The following is a 17,555-nucleotide window of genomic DNA, read 5'->3' on the forward strand; positions in this document are numbered from 1 at the left end:
CTGTAGAGAGGTTGGTGCTGGTCTCTTCTCACGGGTAATTAATGACAGAACCAGAGGGAATGGCTTCAAGCTCCAACAGGGTAGATTTAGAATGAACATTAGGAAAGAATTTTTCACAGAAAGAGTGGTCGGGCATTGGGATAGGCTGCCAAGGGAGGTGGTTGAGTCACCATCCCCGGATGTGTTTAAGAGCTGTTTAGATGTGGTGTTGGGGGATATGGTGTAGGGGAGAACTTTGTAGAGTAGGGTAGATGGTTGGACTCGATGATCCCAAGGGTCTCTTCCAACCTAGACAATTCTATGATTCTATGATTCTAGATACCAAAAAGACAATAGCTCCGCAGAAGGGAGCAATCGGTAGTGCCACTGCTGAGAGAAAACTGATAAAAACTTTGCCATTATCCCTTTGTTTGGTAGCAACCAACTTTATTACAGTGTATGGTTATGCTGCACAGTGTAATTTAGAGATGCCCTGTAAAAAGCACTGCTTGGGCCATTTTGTGAGCAGAGCTACAGCCCAACCTACCTGAACAGGTTTTGTCACCATCTGTGGGATGATGGATCTTTACCTGCAGAATCGCAGGCCATTTCTGTCCTTGGAAGTTTCCACCAAAGCCTATCCCAGGAAAAGCCTGGCTGAACTAACCTGTGCCAAGTTCTGTGTTGCCACAGCGAGAATGCAACTACTATTCTAAAGTTTTCCTTTTAAACCTCACTTGGCTACCTCTAACCTGTGCCTGTGCATGGCTTAGAGAACACCTCTAACATCAGCTTTCTTGGGTTAAATAGGGAGGATAACAATTTTTGAATAGTTTTTCAAGGCCTTTGAACAGTATTTGGAAAACTTCGTGGCTGCTAAATGAAAGACATGGTGTCTCTCACCTAAAGAACTCTTTTAAGGTTACCTGTGGAAACAACGAATGGATTCACATACCTCTAGAGGGAGACAGGAGTTTAAATCCTGTTGTATGTCTGACTGTGCTTCTGGAAAAATAGCCACCTGTTTTATGATCCTCCATCCTACTTTTTGTCCGCCTGTCGTTTTATATAGACATCAAATTTTCTATTCTTTTTTTTCTAAACTCTCATTTGCTCCTACCTACTTTTGTGGACTTCAGGCCACTTCTGAGCATGAGTTAGTGTTCGGCTACACATGTTCTTCCATGCGTTCCTCTTTTTACAACTGTGCTTACCATTTCTCACCTCCCCCCCTTTAACCTTGCAGCGTCACATTGTTTATCTAGGCTGTTGTTCCCCACTATCCAGAAAGCAGCTTTGCATGTAATAAGCCTGTACAACAGCAGAGAAGAACGTTCCCTCTCTTCTTTGCCAATTAGAAGCAGCACAATAATCAATTGTACAAGATTCCTTGATATTCTACAGTCATTAAGGCCTTTAGGAGGTAGTAGTAGTTTTATCTTTGCTTACGAGTGCAAAGCTACCTAGTCTTTCTTTACACATGCCATAAAGTTTGGCTGAAGTAGACAAAGGAGATTTTTGGGGAGGCAGGGAGCACTACTTTCCTTGTTAAGTATGGTCATTTTTAGGAACAGACCCACAGCTTCAGAAACAGTTTAACAGAAAATGCATGAAATTCTTAGCATTTTCTTATCATTCCTTCACCTGGTGCAGTGGGAGGTGTCCCTGCCCATGGCAGGCAGGTTGGAACTAGACAATCTTTAAGGTCCCTTCCAACCCAAACTATTCTATGATTCTGTGATTTTTAGGTAAGGTCTCCCTTTATGTACACATTCATAGTACTGAAAGACAGAACAAAGATGAAGAAGCTGTTCTTGAAAGGAAAAAACTCACATTTTCAATAACAAACTACTCTAGTGCAATTTTCTTAGAGGGCTAATTTATATGTAAGTTTTTGCAATTATTTGAAGGGATTTTAAATGCCATATTCCTTAAATTTCTCTCTTTCTGTCAATGATTTCTGCACAACTAAACAATACCTAAGTCATTGAATTAACACCAAAGCCACTAGCTGGATGTTTGAGCATTGAAACCAAAGACCTTACATTTATTTATGTAGTGATTGAGGGACCAAGGTAAGTGAACTTTTTGTGCCTCACTCCTTAGATTAACGTAAATCTTACCACGTTTATTTTTTATGTTTCTAATAAAGTGATTGTTCATGGGTTGGTTAACTTAAGGACAGATGCACAGCATTTTAATATAACAAGGGAACATAGAACAATATGTTAATTTATTTTACTATGTGTCAGATGACTGTGACATTCTTCTTGAGAGAAGCAAATAATGAGATAGGCCAGCAGTCTTGCAATAGTATATGTAATTCAGGCTTTTTTCCTAAAATAAATAAATAAATAAAAAATCTTTAGTGGAATCTTAGTTTTGTGTAATTCAGGCTTTTTTCCTAAAAACAATAAAAAAAATAAAAAAAATCTTTAGTGGAATCTTAGTTTTGGCCACTTAAAATAGTTTCCATGAGCACTAATGTTAGCTCGGGAGTTAAAAGTTACATTTACTCAGATAATGAAGTCTAGCAACAGAATCATCACTACCCTGAGAGGCTTCCTTTAGTTCCATATCTACTCACCGAACATCACATCAAGCACATCTGTAACAGAGGTGTATTCATAAATATATTCCTCACTGTCTTAAGACTTTTCCCTGGCAAAGTCATTATTTGTTTTTTTAAATAAATTCCCCTCTGATACTACCAGTCTTCACATACTTTTCCTTTCTAACCCTTTTTCTGCTTATCCCAACCTGATGCTGCTCTCACTAATAATTTTGTGTAATTTACAAAGTGTTCTCTGTATTAGCCAAGTAGACATCAGCAGATCCTGTATTTCTTGTGTAGTACTTGCATGTTTACTGTTCCTAAAGAGCTCTGCATTTAAACACTCCCTGTGAAATATCCAGGGGGAAAAGCGATAGAAAAATGAAAATGAATAATTAGCAAAATTAATGTGGCTAAGGGATACGATGGGCAGTTGATTTCCCTGCCTTCAGGACTGGCCAACACCATAATACTAGTAGTCACAGAAATTTGAGAAAGACACAGTACAGAATATTAAAGAAAAATGTTAATTTGAAATTATTTGTTGGCTTTTTTTACTTAGTACAGACTTTATCAAAGTCATTCAAAAGACCATTTCTTAAATCCTACACAAAAATATCTTGTTGCCCTGATTAATTTATGCATTTCTCCCAAATATTTTTAAGTTTATTGTTTGGAATTTTATTTGGATGCATCTTTCTACTTACCTAAGAAAATTAGATTTCCTTGTGCTGAATGTTCAGCTCTTTGACTTATATTCAGTTTCTCTCTCAGCAAGTGAAAGCCGTCAGCTGCATTAAGCTTTGCTATTGAAAGATAAGGCTGCAGGATGTTGCTTTCCTTACCTGATTCTCAGCACAGCCTCATTCACGTATTACAGGAGATATACAAGAATGAAAGAACTGAGAAGCCCTGTGAAAAAGAAGGGATGGAAACATACTAGGAAAGGGCAAAGAAAGAAATTGCTTCTTGGGAAAAGGATGAATCTGCTGAAGAGGAGAAATAAAACCAGAAAATTATAGTAAGTTTCTGGGTTTGGTAACAAGTCACTTTTTTCTCATCTTGTTCCTGAAAATTATGCCTTCCTGGATTTTGGCTTTTGTAGGGATTTATTAATAGAAGTATCGATGCAATGTAACTGTGGTTACTGTGGAGTGGTAGCTCCAGAATGATTATACAAACACTGATGTTAGTTACTGAGACTGCCCAGCATGACCCAGAGGTTTCACAAAAGACTTGAGCGAAACTAACCTTATCTCAGAGCTCTCATGTCTTTGATCTGTTGTGCTCTCAGAGTGCTGTGACTCTGCAGTGTTTCAAAACTCAACTGTAACACCAACTGCAAGGGAAAAAGAGAAAAAAAATACTTTAAAGGAGGTTCCTATCTTTTTTCTTTTTTCTTTTTTTTTAGCAAAACCCCTGCAATTGTGGTAAAGTTTCCATCTTCAATTTTTCCAAGCTTGCTTAAAACAAAAATATCTATGATTCCTGACAGTGACAGTGGAATGAAATTCCGAACGTGTCCTAGAGTCATCATCACTTTAGGGAATTTTCTCACTAAAATAGATGCCTGTTCCTCAGAAGTGCAATACCTTAATCCTTATTTCTTAAGTAGAAGTAGACTTACAGACAGTACAGGGACACTCGATCAATGAGGTGAATGATTTCTTTCTGTAATATTTAAGTGAATGAGCTTTTGTATAGGACTTCAATTTACTGAGATAAATGGAAGCTGTTTCAGACATCATGGAAGAGAAGGTAAAGGACTGAATGAACTCATTAAATATTGGCTAGTCTGTGACAGGGCATGATGGACAAGCTCTGAACAGGTACTGGAACAGAAATCTGCAATGAAACCCAATTATATTTAACCGTTCTTCTTTCAGGCTTCCAGTCTCTTTACATTCAAATTCTTTGGATTAGACTGCATCCAGCGAGTACAGCTTGTAATACTTACTTCCAAAGCCAGTGGATTAGACATACTGCTTGATGAGGTCTGAAGCGTTTTCAGGAGGGGATAATCACATTCCCTGGTGCCAGATATTAGGTGATAATACAATTTGAGGAAATTGTTTAGTGTGTATAGGAGCAATAGTACAGTTAGTGCAGTGCCTTTCCCAAGATGAAGGGTCAAATATGAATCTAGAGACTAGACTGGCTGCTATTTTTTTTCTTTATGGCAATGACAGGGCATATGTCTAATATTCTAATTTCAAAGACAGGTAACAGTCTCTCAGACAGCTTTTTAACTGAATTTTACTAACCACCAAGAAAGCTTTTGCACATTTATCAGTCATCTAAATAGGACCTAAAAAGTTAATTATCTGTGTTCCAATTAAAGAAAGAGCCAAAATGGGTTAATATTTTCATGTTGATATTTAAGACCTTTCCTGAATAGGGATCCTATCAGGGCCCCACCCATATCATCAGAAAAATAGATCAGATTCCAAAAATTTCAAATAGGCAGATAAACCTGCAAAATGCATGTTTCATATACCAACCCTGTGCTGCAGGCCATTTTGAGCCAAATTATTTTCTCAAGGGCAGTTTTACCCACAATGTAGCTCCAGGTTTGGAAACTTGATGGAAAACTGTTTAAAAAAGCCTGTCTTTGATCTGCAAAAAGCAAAATACTACAGCCCAAAACCCAAACCCCCATTTCTCAATCATAAAAAGAGACACCAAGGACAAAATGATGAGCAAAGTTGTCAAAAATACAACAAAATACCTAATAATAACATGATAACACAAAGTGGAAGTGCTTTTGCAGACAGTGAAAGGAAACTTGTGTTGTGTTGCATAGGGTGAATTATGTTGTGAAAACATGAAAAACATCAGCTTCCACTCTTGTGAATATCAGTAACAGTTAATTAAATACTATCACTAACAGTAAGTTAATCATATTAAGAAAGAAAATATTATTACTAATTTAACAAACCCACCAAAATGTTGCTCTAAATTGTATAATTGCATAGTATTTGACATTGACCTTAATACAAGGTCTTTGTCTTTTCATCAATGGAGTTGAAATATTAAATTTCAACATTTTGCATATTATTTCTCTGGTAGTTATACCATGCATCATAGTGAGGGCAAGAAAACATTCTTAAGAGAATATGTATATGCAGAATTTTAGTCAAAGACAATATTATTTACCAGTTATGGCAAAACAGCAAACAGAAAACATTATTTTCAACAAGGCAGTAAGAAAAGTTTCAGTTATGAATATTCATGAACACAGAAGATTATACATCACACACTTGAAGTTGTCTTCTTTTGCCAGAGGACTTTTATCTTCCATCTGTTTTTAGGTGAGAATTAAAAATAATCTTCTTTTCCTCTCATATTAGCTTCCTAAATTATAGGTTTCTGCTTTTCTTTCATTCTCACTTCCAAATTGACTCTAACAATGTAATACTAAAAACATTTTAAATACAGATCATAGAGAAGAGTCAAAATAAAGATACATTGTCTTGTAATGCTCATTTGGAGTTGTTCTTCCTAGACAAATCCAAATTTCTGTAAAATCATTAAACAATTGAAAAGACTTCTAATCACATCTGATTTATTCTAATCACAGCTGTTCATTAATGGATCTCACTAGTCATACTGGACTGCTGATAGTATTTAAACATATGACTAGTGTTACTGACTTCTTGAGAAGTACTGTTTGATTAAGGAATGCAAAATTTATCCCATATGTAGCATTGTTTCCAAAACAACAAAATAAGATTTCACATTGTTTTAATGCAAGCAGGAGTTCAGTCAAAGAATGTATTTCCCAGGTAGCAATGGTGCTCGTCCTTACAGGTAAAAAAATTCATCTCAGATCCAGAAATAATCCAGTTTGTCATCCTGCCCTAAGTGTGTTGATCATAATGATGCAACATAGGGAAAGTATGCTTTCTGGAATGCCACACTACTTTTTGAGGATATGAATTTGCTCCATCAAGGACTCTATTATCCTGATTCAAAAAGTCTATAAAATGAATACCAGTTTATATCATCTGTATTGAAAGATGACTACCTCAACAGAAAACCTATGGGAAATTGGACAGCTTCTTCATAAACTCAGGGATTACTTTATAGAAATTAAGTATATAGGTGCTTAAAGTAGCAATTAGACAATTTTAATCTCTGTAATGAACAAACCATACCCTAATTAAAAACTCACCATCTCATTACAGAAAAATGAAAGACCTTTAGATACAGTGATTTATCACATCAGGATAATTCCACACCCAATTTAGCCATTGATGCATGTCTAAAATCTGATTTCCCTGATGACTTGGAAGATATTTAAGCTGTTGTCTTCTACTTTCTTTGCACAGAAAATCTGCCTAAAAAGCTCTTTGACACTGCAGAAAAGAACAAAAGCTATATCCCATATTTACCAACACAGTTTGAGCTAAGAGGACAAATAAACCATTCACCTAGAACCTAACGAACAGAAACTGTGGTGGCTCACAACTCTCACCACTTCAAACACCATCACGTTCTTCCATCTCTGTGCTTTTTCACAACAATACTAAAAAAAAAATCCAAACAACAAACCTTCCTGCTTTACAGTGATATTGTAATAATTGATTAATTAAGGCATTAAATGCATCTCGCCTGCCAGATCCCCATCCAGTCACTCTCTTGCTCTCCCTCATCAACAGGACAGAGGGAGAAAATAAGATGGACAAGCTCATGGACTAGGATGAAGGCAATAAAATAAGACAAGCAAAAGCCACGCACAGAAGCGAAGCATAAAGAGGGATTCATTCACTACTTCCCATCAGCAGGCGATGTCCAGCCACTTCCTGGGAAGCAGGACTCCAGTGTTCATAGTGGGTACTTGGGGAGCCAAATGCCGTATCCAGGAATGTCCCCCCATCTTTCTTCTCCTGAGCTTTTATTGCTGAGCATGACATCATATGGTATGGAATATCCCTTTGACCAGTTGGGTTCAGCTGTCCTGGTTGTGTCCCCTCCCAACCACTTGCCCACTCCTAGACTACTGGTCTTGCAGGGGGTCAGGTTGGAGAGAAAGCCTTGATGCTGTGCACACGCTACTTGGCAATAGTCACAACATCGGTGTGTCAACAACACTTTTCTAGACACAAATGCAGATCGTAGCACTGTGTGGGCTGCTATGAGGACAGTTAACTCCACACAAACCCAGTACAGTAAGCAAGGAGAGATGACTCAAGAGTAAAAGATATGTGACTGCTGGGGAGGCTAACAGGAACAACTATTAAATGAGCACTACAATTTTCCATTATTCTACTTTCTAAATAGATTTGATGGAAAATAGTCCATGAATATTTGCTCTAAAACAACAGTTGTAGGTTTATTCTTTAGACCTAAATAGGAAAATAAAAAAATTTCCTCTCAGTGCAAGATGAAAAATTACTGGTGCTCCAATCAAATTTTGTCCACAGTCCCAACTGGGTATGTGACTAAGTTGACAGGTCAAATCTCCAAATATCTGAGTCCCTGTCTCTATCACCAGGTCTTATCGCACTCAGTGAGAACTTAGATCTGGAAACCTTGTAACAGGGAGCTGCTAGGGCTGCAGGACCTTCAACTCTTCTTCTAATGGCCTGTGTCAAAACAGCTTGCATTTTGTGAACTTCTGTGAAGAATGAAAAATGTATTTGTTTGGAATTATTTTGGAGACGGCAGAGGTTATATTTCTCATCATAACAATGCCAGAATGAGGTCCTGGATGGTGTTGTTTCCTCAGAAATGTTCATTTTAACTCTGCTAAGAATTACCAGTTTTAGTTACTTATTGTATGCTTAACCTGTGAGGTTTTATTTTATTTTTTATAAATTAAATCTGCTAAAAATATTTATATCTCTAACAGGTATTTACAATCTAACCAGGACACATAAGTACATGTGTAACTTCATATTTTATATGTATTTTGAACAGTATTATGAATTAGTCTTTTAACCAGTGAAATTAGCCAACTGACAATTAGCCACCTCAGTAAGTTCTTCCAAACATAACTTCCTGGTCAGAAGAGATACTTAAAAATAGGTCCAATTAGGGAGAGAATAACTCTGTATTCAATCGTATTGCCTTAAAAAACGGCAACAAACTGAGTGGTGCAGTTGACGTGCCTGAGGGACAGGATGCCATTCAAACGGACCTGGACAAACTTAAGAAGTGGGCTTGTGTGAACCTCATGAGGTTCAACAAGGCCAAATGCAGTGTCCTGCATCTGGATTGGGGTAACCCCTGACACCAGTACAGGCTGGGCAATGAAGGGATCGAGCACAGCCCTGCAAAGAAGGACTTGGGGGCACTGGTGGATGAAAAGCTGGACATGAGCCAACAATATGCACTCGCAGCCCAGAAAGCGATCCGTATCCTGGGATGCACCAAAAGAAGTGTTGCCAGCAGGTCGAGGGAGGTGATTCTGCCCCTGTACTCTGCTCTGGTGAGACCCCACCCGGAGTACTGCGTCCAGCTCTGGAGCCCTCAGCACAGAAAAGACATGGACCTGTTGGAGCGGGTCTAGAGGAGGGCCGCAAAGATGATCAGCGGGCTGGAGCACCTCTCCTATGAGGAAAGGCTGAGGGAGAATTGACATTCAGCCTGCAGAAGAGAAGGCTCCATGAAGACCTTATTGCAGCCTTTCAGTACTTAAAAGGAGCCTACAGGAAAGATGAGGACAAACTTTTTTAGTAGGGTCTGTTGCAATAGGACAAGGGGTAATGGCTTTAAACTAAAAGAGGGGAGATTCGAACTAGATATAAGGAAGAAATTTTTTACAATGAGGGTGGTGAAACACTGGAAGTGGTTGCCCAGAGAGGTGGTAGATGTCCAATCCCAGGAAAAATTCAAGGTCAGGTTGGTTGGGGCTTTGGGCAACCCGATCTAGTTGAAGATGTCCCTGCTCATTGCTGAGGGGTTGGACTAGATGGCCTTTAAGGTCCCTTCCAACCCAACTATTCTATGATTCTGTGAAAATTAAATGCCCACTAAGTCAATCCCTCTGTAATCCGGCTACCTTAATAACAAACAGGCAGTCACATATAGGGTATCTGAATTTCTAGACCACATGTTAGACTTGATTTATAAGAACTAGTTCCATTTAGGCCAGAAAATTACTCTTCTGCGTGTTTTCTTGTGGACACAGCTGCCCAGAACAACAACATAATGCATCATGGGAACGCAATGAAAGCTATTTCCAATGAATCTGAAAGTTTTTTTCATATTTGGTCTCACATTCACCCACGAGTGTGAAAGAGAAAGGTTTTCTTCATTCAGACAATTCTGTCTTATGATTATTAGTAAAGACAATCAAAATTTGACACAAAAATTTCTGTAGACGGTTCACAGATTTTCAGAACTTCATGGCCATCCCCTCTATGTCACTGTATAGAAAAGAACAATAAGAATTCATTGAGGGGAAAAAAAAAATCAAAACCCAAGGTTCTGAGTTCAGCTCCATCCTGGGAGTTGCACACATCCATGCAGTAGGGGCAGGAAAAGATTACTGCAAATAAATGGGGAAAAACCTCACCTCCTCTGTAGACAACTTCCCTCATCCCACAGACTCAAAGACAGTGGAATCCTTGAATACCGGTTTTCCCAAAATCTCAGCCCACTGGCCTATAATATGTATGGACAGCAGACAATGGTCTTTTTTTTTTTTTATTTTATTTTAGGTAGAACAGAGCCCATAATCCTAGGGCTTTGGAAAATAAAATGGAAAAGGTGAACACATGCCGTACGCTGACATCAGTGCCTAAGTCTGCAGACAGCTTCCCGCTGAGGATGAAGAACAGCTGCAAGTCAGCATTGAAGACATCCAACTGCACATTTACCATTAAAAAGCCTGGTGAAGAGTAGCTGTCTTCTCTCACTCGAGAAGGTGTTCCATGGAGATGAGGAACCTCACTAAGTGCCCCACTTAGTGCCCAGGGCCTGCGTCCATCCCTTGAACTATTACATGGAGATCTTCAGGCAGCACAGCCCATAACAGAACTGCTGCTGAGAGGTGGAGGGGAAACAGCAACAGAAGAGAAAACTGAGACTTTACAGTAGAAAAAAACAACTCCTACATGTATCATAAGTGAGAAAATTAGCTGAACCATGCTTTGAATATATAGGTGAAACAAATAGGTGAAATAAATAATAATATAATAGGTGAATAATAGGTGAAACAAACCCTACCTTAAATTTGTACACAGTCTACTTCTGTAAAACCTTATCCAAGAGAAGCTTTTTTCTCAACCCTGAGTCTTGTGCTCTGTTCTCCTTCCTGCTAACATGGGGACCTAATCCTAAATTCTCTTTGCTTCACTACAATCAGAGAAGCCATTTAAGTCCTCGGGAGTGGTTATTCCTGCCTGAAGGAAGGACATACAGAGTGGATCAGCATCTCCTCAGCCATTAGCATGTGGACTGCAGCCTCTGTGCTCACCTGGCACATCAGGATTTCTGAACTGATCTCTCTGACTCCAGGCTATAAATCAGATCAGAAAAAATTCAGACTGAATAATGGTCTGGTATTCTTTTAAAAGCACCTCACAGATTAAGACAAAGTTTCAGATCTACATCAAAAGCACCAATTCACGCTTTGCAGTGCTTTACAGTGTCTTGTAATGTGGTCAGCCTGAGAAGTAACAGCAAAAGCTCACATCTAGAGCTTGTGCAGAGTCAGGAAGAAAGCAGTTGTTGAATATTTTGGCATGTATTTATAAGAAGTGTTGTTAAAAAAATCAAACTCAAACACCTTATTCCAACACTAGCTGCTGATATGTCATTATACAGGCACAGAAACAGTTGTATATTTAGAGCAGTCCGCAGATGTACATACATGACAGAGCAAGATCAGGAGTGGATTTTTTAAGGCAGGGAGGGGCCTGGCTTGTACAATACAAAAATGGGTTTGTATCACCCTTCTACACCAGGCTTTATTTTTTAATATTAAATCAAAAGAAATCCTTTTCTGCACAGCCAAGATACTGAACTGTCCTTTAAAAGAAGTCCTTCCTCTAGCAAAGCTTGTATAAACACCAAACCTGTGACTAAAATCTCCCTCATCCAGCAGCTGTAGCCAGACCATTGTATATAGAGAACTTCGCTATGTTATAGCTTTAAATATCACTATATAACAGATACATTGTAACTTGTTGTAGGAAAAACTTGAAATATTTTTAGAGGCAATGGAGAGAAAAGAACATTTCTTTGCAATGGATATTAAAAAAGTGTATGTACAACTTTCCACACAGGGTTTAACTACAAGGTCACAGTTAATAGCTTATCGTGTATTTAGGATCTAGGGAATAAATACATTCCTCTGAGGAAGGACAAAGATGCAATGCTTTTCATTGTAAAGAATCTAACCATGTCTCTTTAAGCAGGATTTGTGAGGTAAAATAAAAAAAAATATACCCCCCACTGGGGGAGAGAAGCAGAGAGAGTTGACTTACTGTAAAAGGCTCATTTAATGGCTTTTGCATTGTAAAGAAGATGGCAATTCCCAGGGAGAAGGAGCAGGCTTTGGCTTGTCAGCCTTAATGAAGTGCACTCAGAACATAGCTTCAATGAAGACAGATATCAATAATAAGGTAGGTAAAACTGATGAGTTTGGGACCTATTTGCATAAACTGGTACTTACACTTCTGAAATGCTCGCATTACAAATACTGAAACCACACAGATTTCACTAACAAATTTACCACATTAAAGGAGTGCTATTTATCTACATAAATAAAATTTCTGTGCTGGGTACTAGATGGTGCTTCAGGGATTTCCCAATTTATCAACTCTCCTACTTATAACAGCACAACCAGAAACTTTATGAACACAACAATATTTATCACTGGCTTTAGCTACACATTTATTATTTTTATCTTGCTTGTTCTGGATAGAAATGAACTGGAGATACAGGACTTTGACTGATAAAACACATTGAAAAAAATTCAAGCTAAATTACAGGAGGGGGTTTGTTTGTTTTGGGGGTATTGTATAGGGGGGTTAAACTCTCAAAAGCACTATATTCCTGTCTCTTAGTGTATAGCAAGTGAGTACCAATTTAAATCACAAATGGATCTATTTTTCCTGTGCATCTTCTACAAGGATTCATCTGCAGCATCATTAAGCTACTCTGCCTGGGTGCACACAGTGACATCCACTGGCGCAGAGCATTTTTGCTACAAGATTCACAGAAATATCATGTGTCATGATTGATTTAGGCTTTGAAAGCAATTTCATTCACTTCTACATTATCTAATGCAGCACAGTATTTAATACTGCTTAACTTTAAGCATGCAAATATTCCCATGGGGAAATGAATGTAAGTGATTTGCTCATTGGAGTCAGGACTCCTTGCAAGACTCAGTCTTGAAGAACAGATGAAGTTCCTGGTTGGAAGGATTCCCATCTCTCCTATATGATTTGTCCCTCAACTTGCCAGGAGAGCACAGTGTACAATTTATTACTATCTGCATCCTCAACATCAGGGTTTTTTTGTATGTTTGTTTGGTTGGTTTTTTTCCTCTCAACCTTCCCTATCAGGCCCAGAGTTCATGCAGCTGAGGAAGAAGTTGAGATGCAGGATGAAATGTATTGTGTTCCACAATCTTGTGTCACTTTCTGCCAACATGACAAAGCCCAGCAATCTGAAGAGTGGAAATCACCTTCCCCAGGACTCAGCTTTAAGGACTTAAAAAGATGAACAGCAACACACATCTCAAAGCCCTTCTGGACTTCATTTATTGTGGAGCTTCCTGGATAAAGCACATTTTAACGACACAGTTCAGTGCATCTCAGATGTGTTGGAGTCATTGCATGTGCCCAGCACAGCACCTGCACAGATTTCTTAAAAAGACAAGTACAAGTTCACTGAAAAGGTTACCAAACATTAGAACAGGCTGCCCAGGGAAGTGGTTGAATCACCTTCCCTGGATGTATTTAAAAGACAGGTAGAAGTGTTGCTTAGGGACATGGTTTAGTGGTGGTTTTGACAGTGTTAGGTTAATGGTTGGACTCGATGACCTTAAGGGTCCCTTCCAACCTAGATGTTTCTATGATTCTATGAAGTATGGGAGCTCTGCATATAACAAACAATTCTCTCTCTACCACTTGAGGTTAGGGTGATGTTCAAAGCTCTGTTGTTTGAGGGAGCAAAATCCAAGATGAGAGGATTTAGAGGGAATTAGAAATCATATATCAGATCTCTAAAGGGAATAGAAAGCAAGCAGCTCAAAAGGATTTCTTGTTGTGCTGCTGTAAGATGAGGGTCAGATTCGTGATGGATATATTTACACTTGAATTACTAGCTATGTTTCCTCAAAAAATGAATAAATAAAAAACATTATTTAGTTTTCAATTAGTGACCTCAAAGTAATTTTTCTTGGTTCCCTCCATGATTTAAAGATTACAATACTATATACTGCAGAATCTTTCAACTTATGATACATTTTTAACTAAACATGTAAAAAATGAAAAAATTTGGACACCTTTGGAGTGTTCTTCCTAATTATCTTTCATATTTGATATTTTCTGAAATTAATTCTTTAAATCATCCGCAATTATGATACTAATATACCTGAAATATCACTCAACTCCAGGTTCCCTTTCAGTACTCCAAGTTCAAATGGTTGTGATAATTTTAAACCAGGTTTGAATAATAAGACTGATTTTTTTTAATGAGTCTGCTCCAAAACCCCAGACCTGTCAAAAATTGCCAGAATACCTCTAGCTGACTGCTCTGTAAAGTCAATGTGTTACTACTACAGAGAGCCTCCTTTTCCTTTATTTCATGTTATGCACCATTAGCAAACCTGTCAGCTGAATTCCATTTCTGTAATCTCTGGTTCCAGTGACAGCTTGCAAAGTAAAAAGAGCAGAGCCTTGCTCTTCACACAACAGATTTTATCTCCTTTTCAGTGCATACAGCTTATAAAAAACCTTTTTTGACTTTTAAACTGGGCAAATTTGATACAGAAGAAACAATTAACAGGTGTTGGAAAATGATTATTTTTTTTTTTTAACTGACTGTAGGCTTTTTAAGTTCATTTTATACTTTCATGATCACATACTTCCAAATAAACATACAAATATTGATTTTTTTAAACCCTTCCAACTACAAAAACGTCTCAAACAGCAGCAAATATAGATCCTGTGAAATCCAAACAGCTGCAACTGAAACAAGTAATCTTACTGAAAAAAATTCATCATGTGCATAGGGGTTAATTCCTAAAGTAAGGGGAAGTCCACATTACTTTCATCTCATGGCTTGTTTCCTCCAAAAAACAAGATTTGTCCTGATTATTTAGCTAAATGTCACAACAATGATCTTCATTCCCCCTCATTGTGGTTGTTTGGGTTTTTTTTCCATTTAAAATAAAAATGAATGCTGGCATAATGCAGAGAGTTTATAATCAACCTACATATTCTACTGGACATCTCAGTTTTGCTCTTTGAATATGTGTGTCCTTTAATTTACAAAGCTGCAATTTATACCTCTTCTAACAACACAAATTATGACACAAAACAGCATTTTAATACACAAAAGACTTGGTTCCCTGGTGCAGCTCAGTGTCTATTCCAATAAGCTTGCACTGCTGCAGTTTCTCAAAGGGTGCAGAAGAGCAGCTACGCATCCTCTAGCAGATTTCCAATGCCATGAAAGAGTCATAGTGCCCCTTTTTCCCCTGAAGCCCATAAGCAAAATGCAATCAAGTAATGACACTGGGGCAAAGCTAAAGGACTGGCAAAGGTCACACCTGAAAATAAGGGAAACAGAAATACTTTCCACCACCTCTTCCTTCATACTATTCAGCCCATTCAACCATTCAGCAATTGGTAATTTGGCACCCATCCTAGTATTTTAAAAACTTGGATAAAAGCTCATGTTATCAGAGATCTTGCTAAGAACTGAAATGAACCTCTGCCTCTATTCATCTCCTTCACTCCCCCAGCACTAATTTTATTCCTCTTCTCATATCACTTCCTTCTCATTTTAAAATACTGACTTTCCTGTAATGTCCTTACAAGTTCCATAATATTTTCAGTGATTATATTATAGGCAGGTACTTATAATTTCACATAAGAAAGAATTATGTAGTAATTCTTCTGTTCTGCTTAAAATTTATACGTGATGTTGCACCCTGGAGAGACTTCTTTTGTTCAGCTTTCCCTGCAATGCATTCCCATTGAATTAGAGGCATACACAAAAAGAATCAAAAAAAGGGTGATTTTAAATAACTTTTGGCTTTGTTTTCCTGCATTTAGTATCTATGCATATTGATTAATGTTTCAAAAGGCCTCTTGGAAAAAAACGGTTTTAAAGTTGGGCTTTATAATTCCACATGTTTATAACATATTGCCATCTATTGGCAAAAGGGAGAAAACACCGACTTTTCTGTGCTGAACGTTGGCATTGGAAATAGAAATATCTCTCCTTCAGACATTTATGTATATCTAATATTATGTGTGTACAGAGCTGCTGTATAATATAATAAGTTTTACATAATGCTTGTGCAAGATGTATGTCATAAGAAAGAAGAGTCCAGTTCTTCATAAGTGAGAAAGATAGTATTCAATATAATGCATGGAAGGTCTGACCTTAAAATAAATGCTTCCTCAGCCAAAAGAACAGATATATACCATGTTTATGCCCCATATCTATTGAAGACTGGAAGAGTGTGTTGTAGATGGCATGTTGCTGTGCCACAGATCTAAAAAAAGTAATTAATAACCGCTAACTCACAACACAAAACCCCCAAACAGGTGACCTTAGCTGTCCCATAGGATTACCTCTGTTTTACAAACTTGTAATTAAAATCTTCTCTAGTTGCTGCTTGCCCCTTCCTCCCCATGGAGGTACAAGTGATCAAACGTTGCTTTGCCAGCAGAGGGACAGCTGGTGAAATCCCAGAGGGAAATGCATTGATCCAGCATGAGGAATCCCTACGTCAGTGAACTACCGCAGTGTCTGGCTTCCTTGCCAGGACATAAACACATTAAGGATGAATTTTCAGTCATGTAGGCAGCTAAATATGCAGATAACTCATAGTAGGCATTTTTTAAAATACCTAGAACTGAGCACCACAGTAACTTAAAGAAAACTAAAACCAAAAACCCCCTATACCTCGAGGTATTTTGGAGACACAAAAGTGATTACTTCCACAGGGTTGAAAGTGTCTGTGCTGGTTTTCTGCCAGTTTTCCCCCTCGAAAGTTAGCTTCGTTATTTGACTTGCATGCCCAGTAATTTCAAGAGGCCTGTTGTGATTTAACTGCATGGACTGTAAAATGTCACACCGACTAATAATATACTGAAATATTAACTGAATGTTACAAAAATCAATAAGAGTTAAAGGTAGAGGAAGAGAAGGAACAAATGAAAATGAAACAACGGATGTACCTTGTGGATCTGGAGAATGATGGATAGGCTGAGGATTAAGATTAAAAAATGAAAGTTCTAGAATATGTTGAAAAAGGAAGAAAAACAACTGGCACATAATTATTGAACCCAAACCACAAGGACTTGCAGCAGGGGAACAAATTACACTGCTCAATACTTAATTTACTGGGCCTTTTTTCCCCCTTGGGGCAGGGCAGCTTCTGATCTGAGCTACCTACTTGGATGGGAATGGAGAAGATTTCAGATATTTCTCACTCCCACTTTGTTGCCTGGCAGTTCCAAGGAGAGGACAGCAGGGGAAGGACATATTGCTTCCTCCATGAGGAAAAGAAGGAACAAGGAAGGGTCACAGTTTGACTTTCTTCCACTTATAACCTCAGCAGACAGCTGTGCCGGGGATGTGCATGGAGCTTTCTAAAGGACACTTCCTCCTCAGATGAGAGAATCTGGAATGCAGATCGACTCCAGTGCAATCCAGCTGCTTTCTTAATGCCTCCTGAAGCACTTTCCTGTGCTCAGCAAAGCCACATTTCAGCTGTTCTTACTCCAGAGGAAAAAAAAATAAATAGAAAAAAAAAGTGGTTTCTGACCAGCAACTTAGAATAGAAAAAAGTTTAATATTAAAACCCAATCCCTGTTACGAA

The sequence above is a fragment of the Charadrius vociferus genome, unplaced genomic scaffold, assembly GCF_000708025.1.
Source record: "Charadrius vociferus isolate BGI_N301 unplaced genomic scaffold, ASM70802v2 scaffold267, whole genome shotgun sequence".
In the NCBI taxonomy this organism is placed as follows: domain Eukaryota; kingdom Metazoa; phylum Chordata; class Aves; order Charadriiformes; family Charadriidae; genus Charadrius; species Charadrius vociferus.